The sequence below is a fragment of the Mya arenaria genome, chromosome 9 (assembly GCF_026914265.1).
Source record: "Mya arenaria isolate MELC-2E11 chromosome 9, ASM2691426v1".
Classification (NCBI taxonomy): domain Eukaryota; kingdom Metazoa; phylum Mollusca; class Bivalvia; order Myida; family Myidae; genus Mya; species Mya arenaria.
The window spans coordinates 19470282-19479101 of NC_069130.1; positions in this window are offsets into that span (position 1 = coordinate 19470282).

An 8820-nucleotide genomic window follows, 5' to 3' on the forward strand; every position below is an offset into this window, starting at 1 on the left:
CTGTGGATGAATATTTCTAAACTGAGAGGCTTAATGCAAACTTGTTTCAACTAACTAATGTACAAATGTAGGCATTTGCCACATGTGAGCATAAAGTCAGATGTTTGTTTCCCGCAGTTCTTCTATGTTTTCCTCCAGTGGGACTAGCAATGAGAAAAGGTATTGGTACCAAATGAGGTCAAACGATAGGTTGAAAACTAGCTGTGCACATTCTAAGCACAAGGTCTTGGCTCGAAACGTTGAAAGAATATATGGCACCTTTCTTGCGCGGGTTGGGCCTGAGGCCTGTAACTACCTTATGGCTGATTGCTGGATATTACTCAATATAAAAAAGAGTTTTCCTCGCCGCAAGCCCTCTTTGCCATAATGCTTCGAAGGTATCGCAAATCATAGTTGTTTAATATGATGTTAGACAGTATGATCAACAGAGGTTGGAAACTTAAAGTACCTTATTCTGAATAGTTATTTAAAAACTTATTGTGATATTGGTGTAAATTATTGTGTTTTGTGTATCCTTTATAGATTGAGAAAAATGGATTGAGTAAGAAATTTGCAATGTTGATTAAACTAAGTATTAGTCTCTTTACGGCATGTTTTCGTTCATAACAAAATTAGTAAGAGTTTTAAATCAGGTCGAAACAATATATTGCGACTGTGTGTAGTAGAAAATCTCTGTATAATGTAAGGAAAATGTGTTCAATATTAAAGCTGCATAATTTTATAAGTAAGTTTAATTTCATATAATTCGGATCTATGTTCTTTTGCTGATTTTTTAAAAATAACTGGACATGGTATTTACTATTTACGTTGTGTATTTTTTGTTCTCATTCATGAGTATGCATAAAACGTACCAATTATGTCCCATAACAGTTTTTTTTGTAAATGCTTCTTGTGAAAAACAACGAAAAATATATCAACACACAGGCGCATACACATGAACTCGATCTGCCCTTTATTTCAATGCTGTAAGATAAAATTAAAGGGACTAGACACCAGATGATTGGTTTGCAAGAAATAAAAAAAAAAAAATGACAAACACTTACATAAAGTTGATAGCATTGTGTACAACGCATCGAATTCTACTTACTTGTGTATCACATCGCTTACGACACGTGTATATTTCGCAGTTTTCGCGTAGTTTTCCAATGCGAAATGTACTGAGTTAGTATACCACGTAAATTCCAGTTAATTTTGAAAAAGCGTCGTTATATGAATGTGTATTATTCTGAGAAATCATTATGTCATATTTTTAAATTGGATTATCTGGATTAGCTGAAACACTGAAAAAATAATCGTTTTAATATGTCAATTGATGTAATACTAGTATTTATAATTCTAGGCTTGTTTTGTGATACATAATGTCTTTGCGGAGGTTAAGGTTATCTTGGCACCATATAAAAACAGATAATCTGCGATGAATTTGGTTTCGAAATGTTTTTTTTTTATCTTGACCTTCATGGCTTAGTGTTTTTTGTATCATTATTTAATTTAATGTGATTTGGTGTTCATAATTTCCTGTATTGTTTTCGTCTGTATAGTTTTTCAATGCTATCTGATGTTGTATTTTAATCCTAAAATGTATAAACACGATACACGTATCAAACAACAATCGTTTTCATTTTACTTGTGATTGCATCGATATAATTGTAATTATTTTAATAATTTAATGTAAAAATTCCTGAAATTTATGTTTCTGAAGTACAGGTAAGAAATATATATCAAATAGTGTACTTGCATCAATCAACAATAAAATAATGACAAATATAACACTTGAACTTATTCTGACTGACAATATGAACCGCAAAAGAATTTTTGTGATATCAATGAATTTAATTCAGAACATACATTTTAGTCTGTGATAATAAATCTTTAAAAAAAAAGCAAGAACTAAAGCAAAAGCTGCTTCATGTCTGAACGTACAGTAATTTTTAAACAAGGGGATTATTCAAAAGTAAAATGTTATATTTTTAGTTTTCTTGTTAATCAATCTTTACAAAACATCACACTTATTACAGTACTGAGTAAGAGTAAACATTTGTACAATAAAGTATGCAAAATATTTTAATACATTGCTATGCAATATTTTGCATTTAAATTCAAAAACAGGGTTAAACAATACCCTTCATCTTTTTATGTAATGGTTTTCTTTTTCATTTTGAGTACTATAAATATAAACATCCTATAATTAAAAGTATGTCCGTTAACAAGCAAACAAATGCTTTATATAAAGGATTTATTTGTCTATGACAATCAACATTTGAGGAGAAAACAAAACTGCTTAGATTTACAGATTATGCTTCAATAATTGAATTCTTTTTATGTAATATAAAATAATCTAATTTAGACTGCTATTTTAGTAACTATACAATGCAATTATGCTTACGCTCAATAGTTTTGAATGACACTGACATGACATTAACACCTATAGAAGTATTGGCCTATGTTTTTTATCACTAAACCTATGTATAACGAAAGGAATAATGGTCATTTCTCAGGTGCCCCACATTTAAACGTTGCAAAATCACTATTTATGTATACATCTGTTGCACTTAATATTGCATTTTCCTTGTAAAATGTGTGCTAACATTCTTCCAGAAACTCCTCTATGTTTGACAAATATTGGTAGTCAAACGTTTCAGGCAATCATGAAGACCTGGCATTCTCCACCTCCTGGCAACTTACGTATTCTTGATGGATATGAATTCCCTCCAAACCACAATCAAAACTCTAACAGGTTGTTCTGCATTTATGTCGCATGGCGGCCCTCTACGAATCAATGTGAAAGTACAAACAAAAATGAATCAAATTTCACCATCAAATATCTTTGAAATCCAACATTATTTTAATATATGCATACCAACTCTTGAAATTATTTACCAATAATAATTCTGAAACAAAAGGGACTTGCTAAAAAATCAATGTTCATATTTTTCAACACCAACGAATAAAGATTGTTATTACATAATATATTTTGTATGTAATTTGCAGACAAATTTACATCTTTATAACAAAGAATCTGCTCCATAAGCGTCAGTGTTTCATAGATTGCTGTGCCCTCTTTTATATTCATTTGTCTGTGTTATTAGATACCAGAAACAAAAAAAAACAAGACAACAACAATGGCCTTAATACAATCAACACAATCACAGGTAGCAGTACTTAGCTAACATGACAAACAGAAACATATTTTAGATTAAAACAAATTTTTCCTTTTGTCAGTGCTTTTCACACATTCCAGCCATTACAAAGTAAGAACAATCTTAATTTGATGAATTACAGTTTGGATTTAAATATCAGTGACACGACAGAAAAACAATTCATGACCATTACCAAGGATCGAAAACTAATATCAATTATATGAAGTATGACATAAATTTTACCAAAACAATGTTCAATCCAACAGTTTGGAAGGCACTCTCCTAGTCCTTCTAGATGTTCGGTGAAGCCGAAATTGAAATCAATATCGATTGTGTACCTATTTTATTTAAATGCATTTAGGAAATAGTCATCAACATACACAGCAAGACCATTTATAAAAGACAATTTATAATAATGTTTCCAAAATATTTCTAACACAAAAGGCCATAATACAACACTTATACATGCTCTTATAAAATTAACTTAAATATATGAAAAACAAAATATCAGTTTTAGTTTCAATGAAATTAATACAACAAATCAAACAAAACATTCATAACAAAATTACAATAGATTGAACTTATACAATATGACATATCCCAATTATCTTTCATAATATTCATGAATACCTTTTGAACATGGTCTTATTGTACATGACTGATAGAAAACATGGTGTAAGGCTTTCGTCTTTGCTTTTAGATAAAACTTGTAACTCAGGCCCAAAAATAGAAAAGGCTACACAAGTAAAACAGAAACTATACTAAATGAAATATCTTTTTAACTTATCTCAAAAACATACCGGGCTTTTTTTTTTTGGGGGGGGGGTCTCCTATTTCTGTCAATAAAAATATCCCACACCCATTACAAGGTGTCAATACGAATTAATACGAATGAATAATATGAAGTTGTTTTAAATTATTTCAGCATTCCTTATACATAAAATTCTTGGATAATTTGAAATCTAAGTACAACAAAGATATAATATACCTGCGGCATTATTATGAGTTGGTAAATTTGTTTCTTTTGCAATTCCGTTATCTTGTTATCTGGAGTCATTTGTCTGGCGGCTGGTGTTGGTACTGGCACGTACTGTTCCTTGGAACTAGGGATTGCTGTAACAGTTTTGGATAATTTAAGTACCTGAAACCTGTTTATCTATTCCTTAATGACTTTTACATTAAAACAACATACCTTGTCACACTTTTTTGACCTTCTACCAAAGGTATCTTTCCGCTCAAATGTTTTTTTTCAACTGAAAACTGATAACTCGTTTAGGTTTAGTGATGAGAAAAAATAGGGTTTCTTATCCGAGTAAAAGTATACAATCATGAACATTTAGTAGTTATGTAGTGGTTTGGATCAAATATAACCTATCCATGTGCTTGACGTATTCTGTAAATGCTGTATTGCTTCTTTCTTTTTTTGGGTAAGACAACCTCAACAATTAACTTTTTATGAAAGGTCAGCATTTTAATAGCAAATTTTCTTACTTGAAACATTCAAAACGCAACATTGTAATTTTGTCACACAATGCAGTTAACAGTCAATCTTCATAGACCAGTGTAAAACCAACGGAATTATAGTTTTTGTTGCTTGAATGTTACACCAATAACATTTCCTTTTGTCAGTGCTTTTCACACATTCCAGCCATTACAAAGTAAGAACAATCTTAATTTGATGAATTACAGTTTGGATTTAAATATCAGTGACACGACAGAAAAACAATTCATGACCATTACCAAGGATCGAAAACTAATATCAATTATATGAAGTATGACATAAATTTTACCAAAACAATGTTCAATCCAACAGTTTGGAAGGCACTCTCCTAGTCCTTCTAGATGTTCGGTGAAGCCGAAATTGATATCAATATCGATTGTGTACCTATTTTATTTAAATGCATTTAGGAAATAGTCATCAACATACACAGCAAGGCCATTTATAAAAGACAATTTATAATAATGTTTCCAAAATATTTCTAACACAAAAGGCCATAATACAACACTTATACATGCTCTTATAAAATTAACTTAAATATATGAAAAACAAAATATCAGTTTTAGTTTCAATGAAATTAATACAACAAATCAAACAAAACATTCATAACAAAATTACAATAGATTGAACTTATACAATATGGCATATCCCAATTATCTTTCATAATATTCATGAATACCTTTTGAACATGGTCTTATTGTACATGACTGATAGAAAACATGGTGTAAGGCTTTCGTCTTTGCTTTTAGATAAAACTTGTAACTCAGGCCCAAAAATAGAAAAGGCTACACAAGTAAAACAGAAATTATACTAAATGAAATATCTTTTTAACTTATCTCAAAAACATACCGGGCTTTTTTTTTTGGGGGGGGGGGGTCTCCTATTTCTGTCAATAAAAATATCCCACACCCATTACAAGGTGTCAATACGAATTAATACGAATGAATAATATGAAGTTGTTTTAAATTATTTCAGCATTCCTTATACATAAAATTCTTGGATAATTTGAAATCTAAGTACAACAAAGATATAATATACCTGCGGCATTATTATGAGTTGGTAAATTTGTTTCTTTTGCAATTCCGTTATCTTGTTATCTGGAGTCATTTGTCTGGCGACTGGTGTTGGTACTGGCACGTACTGTTCCTTGGAACTAGGGATTGCTGTAACAGTTTTGGATAATTTAAGTACCTGAAACCTGTTTATCTATTCCTTAATGACTTTTACATTAAAACAACATACCTTGTCACACTTTTTTGACCTTCTACCAAAGGTATCTTTCCGCTCAAATGTTTTTTTTTCAACTGAAAACTGATAACTTGTTTAGGTTTAGTGATGAGAAAAAATAGGGTTTCTTATCCGAGTAAAAGTATACAATCATGAACATTTAGTAGTTATGAAGTGGTTTGGATCAAATATAACCTATCCATGTGCTTGACGTATTCTGTAAATGCTGTATTGCTTCTTTCTTTTTTGGGTAAGACAACCTCAACAATTAACTTTTTATGAAAGGTCAGCATTTTAATAGCAAATTTTCTTACTTGAAACATTCAAAACGCAACATTGTAATTTTGTCACACAATGCAGTTAACAGTCAATCTTCATAGACCAGTGTAAAACCAACGGAATTATAGTTTTTGTTGCTTGAATGTTACACCAATAACATTTCCTTTTGTCAGTGCTTTTCACACATTCCAGCCATTACAAAGTAAGAACAATCTTAATTTGATGAATTACAGTTTGGATTTAAATACCAGTGACACGACAGAAAAACAATTCATGACCATTACCAAGGATCGAAAACTAATATCAATTATATGAAGTATGACATAAATTTTACCAAAACAATGTTCAATCCAACAGTTTGGAAGGCACTCTCCTAGTCCTTCTAGATGTTCGGTGAAGCCGAAATTGAAATCAATATCGATTGTGTACCTATTTTATTTAAATGCATTTAGGAAATAGTCATCAACATACACAGCAAGACCATTTATAAAAGACAATTTATAATAATGTTTCCAAAATATTTCTAACACAAAAGGCCATAATACAACACTTATACATGCTCTTATAAAATTAACTTAAATATATGAAAAACAAAATATCAGTTTTAGTTTCAATGAAATTAATACAACAAATCAAACAAAACATTCATAACAAAATTACAATAGATTGAACTTATACAATATGACATATCCCAATTATCTTTCATAATATTCATGAATACCTTTTGAACATGGTCTTATTGTACATGACTGATAGAAAACATGGTGTAAGGCTTTCGTCTTTGCTTTTAGATAAAACTTGTAACTCAGGCCCAAAAATGTAACAGTTTTGGATAATTTAAGTACCTGAAACCTGTTTATCTATTCCTTAATGACTTTTACATTAAAACAACATACCTTGTCACACTTTTTTGACCTTCTACCAAAGGTATCTTTCCGCTCAAATGTTTTTTTTCAACTGAAAACTGATAACTTGTTTAGGTTTAGTGATGAGAAAAAATAGGGTTTCTTATCCGAGTAAAAGTATACAATCATGAACATTTAGTAATTATGTAGTGGTTTGGATCAAATATAACCTATCCATGTGCTTGACGTATTCTGTAAATGCTGTATTGCTTCTTTCTTTTTTGGGTAAGACAACCTCAACAATTAACTTTTTATGAAAGGTCAGCATTTTAATAGCAAATTTTCTTACTTGAAACATTCAAAACGCAACATTGTAATTTTGTCACACAATGCAGTTAACAGTCAATCTTCATAGACCAGTGTAAAACCAACGGAATTATAGTTTTTGTTGCTTGAATGTTACACCAATAACATATTTTAATATATATATATATATATATATATATATATATATATATATATATATATATATATATATATATATATATATTTAGAACAATCCAACCTTTGGGTAACTTTGATGCAACCTTTGGGAGACTCGTGTCGCCCATAGGATATATGTTGTGTCGCCCAAAAGTAATTGTGTTTTTTTCTATTAATTTATTTTTTAAAATAATAAAACAATTTTGCAAACAATTTTGAACGCTTTAAAAAGGTTCAGTCATTAAGCACTAATCAGCAGGAATACCATTTTAGGAAAAATCATGAATTTCAAAAAAGTGTGTATATTTTGAAAACAACCTTTGGGATACATTTATATTTTTATTAATAATTTTCTTGTCATAGTTATATGTTTAAGATAAGAGTTCATAAATGTGAAAAACAAAACTTTTTTTAACAGAAAATTTAATTGTGTTCAACTTAAAAGATTTCAAAATTCCCTCAAAAAATAGTTTCGAAATATGCGTAAATTCCGTGTTATTGTGTCGCCCAAAGGTTGATGTGAATGCAATACTTTACAAAATATAAGAAAGACCTGTACCTTTCGTTGCATTTGTTACTTTATTTAAAAGTTTATAGACACAAATGTCAAAAGTGCTTATCATAATAGTTTTATTTTAAAATGTTTTATTGAACAATTGCACCACCCTAACTATCCAGGTTAGCGGTCCTGACGCAACTACGTGAGAACAACGAATGGCAATTCTAAGTTCATATGCTAACTCTCAGATAAAACTAATAAACTCAGAGTGAACCATTACAAGCCAAATACAGCACATATATCTTAGTCATGGACCTATAGTGATTCATAACAGTTATTTGACATATTTTAGTATTGTGCCATCACAGATTTAAATGTTTTTCACTGCACATATCATTTTATCATGAAAACTTATAAGGTTGACTACAAAATATGTGGCCTTTTATACAAAACCTGTATCTAAAATCTTTAATCGCTACTAATTGGCCAGTCTGTATCTACAGAAACATAAATCAAAGGTAACAATTTCCTATATGGAATGCGTAAAGACTGCATGCTGCCGGTAACCATTACAAAATGTGTGGTCTAATCGTACTAGTCATTAAATAACAGTCTTTTTTATTTCCGTTGTCAACAAATTTTGCGGAATTCATTAAAAAAACAAGTGGTTTAGGTTATTTATTTTTGATCTTATACCTTTTTTATTATGTTACAGGCTCAGTTAATATATGTTTATTTCTTTATAAAAAGAACGGTTTAGCAAACGAAAAACTGTTCATCGCGTAATGATGCGTTAATACTATTACCAGGCAGTTGAGCGGCATTAACTTTATAGTGAATGATTAGTTGACT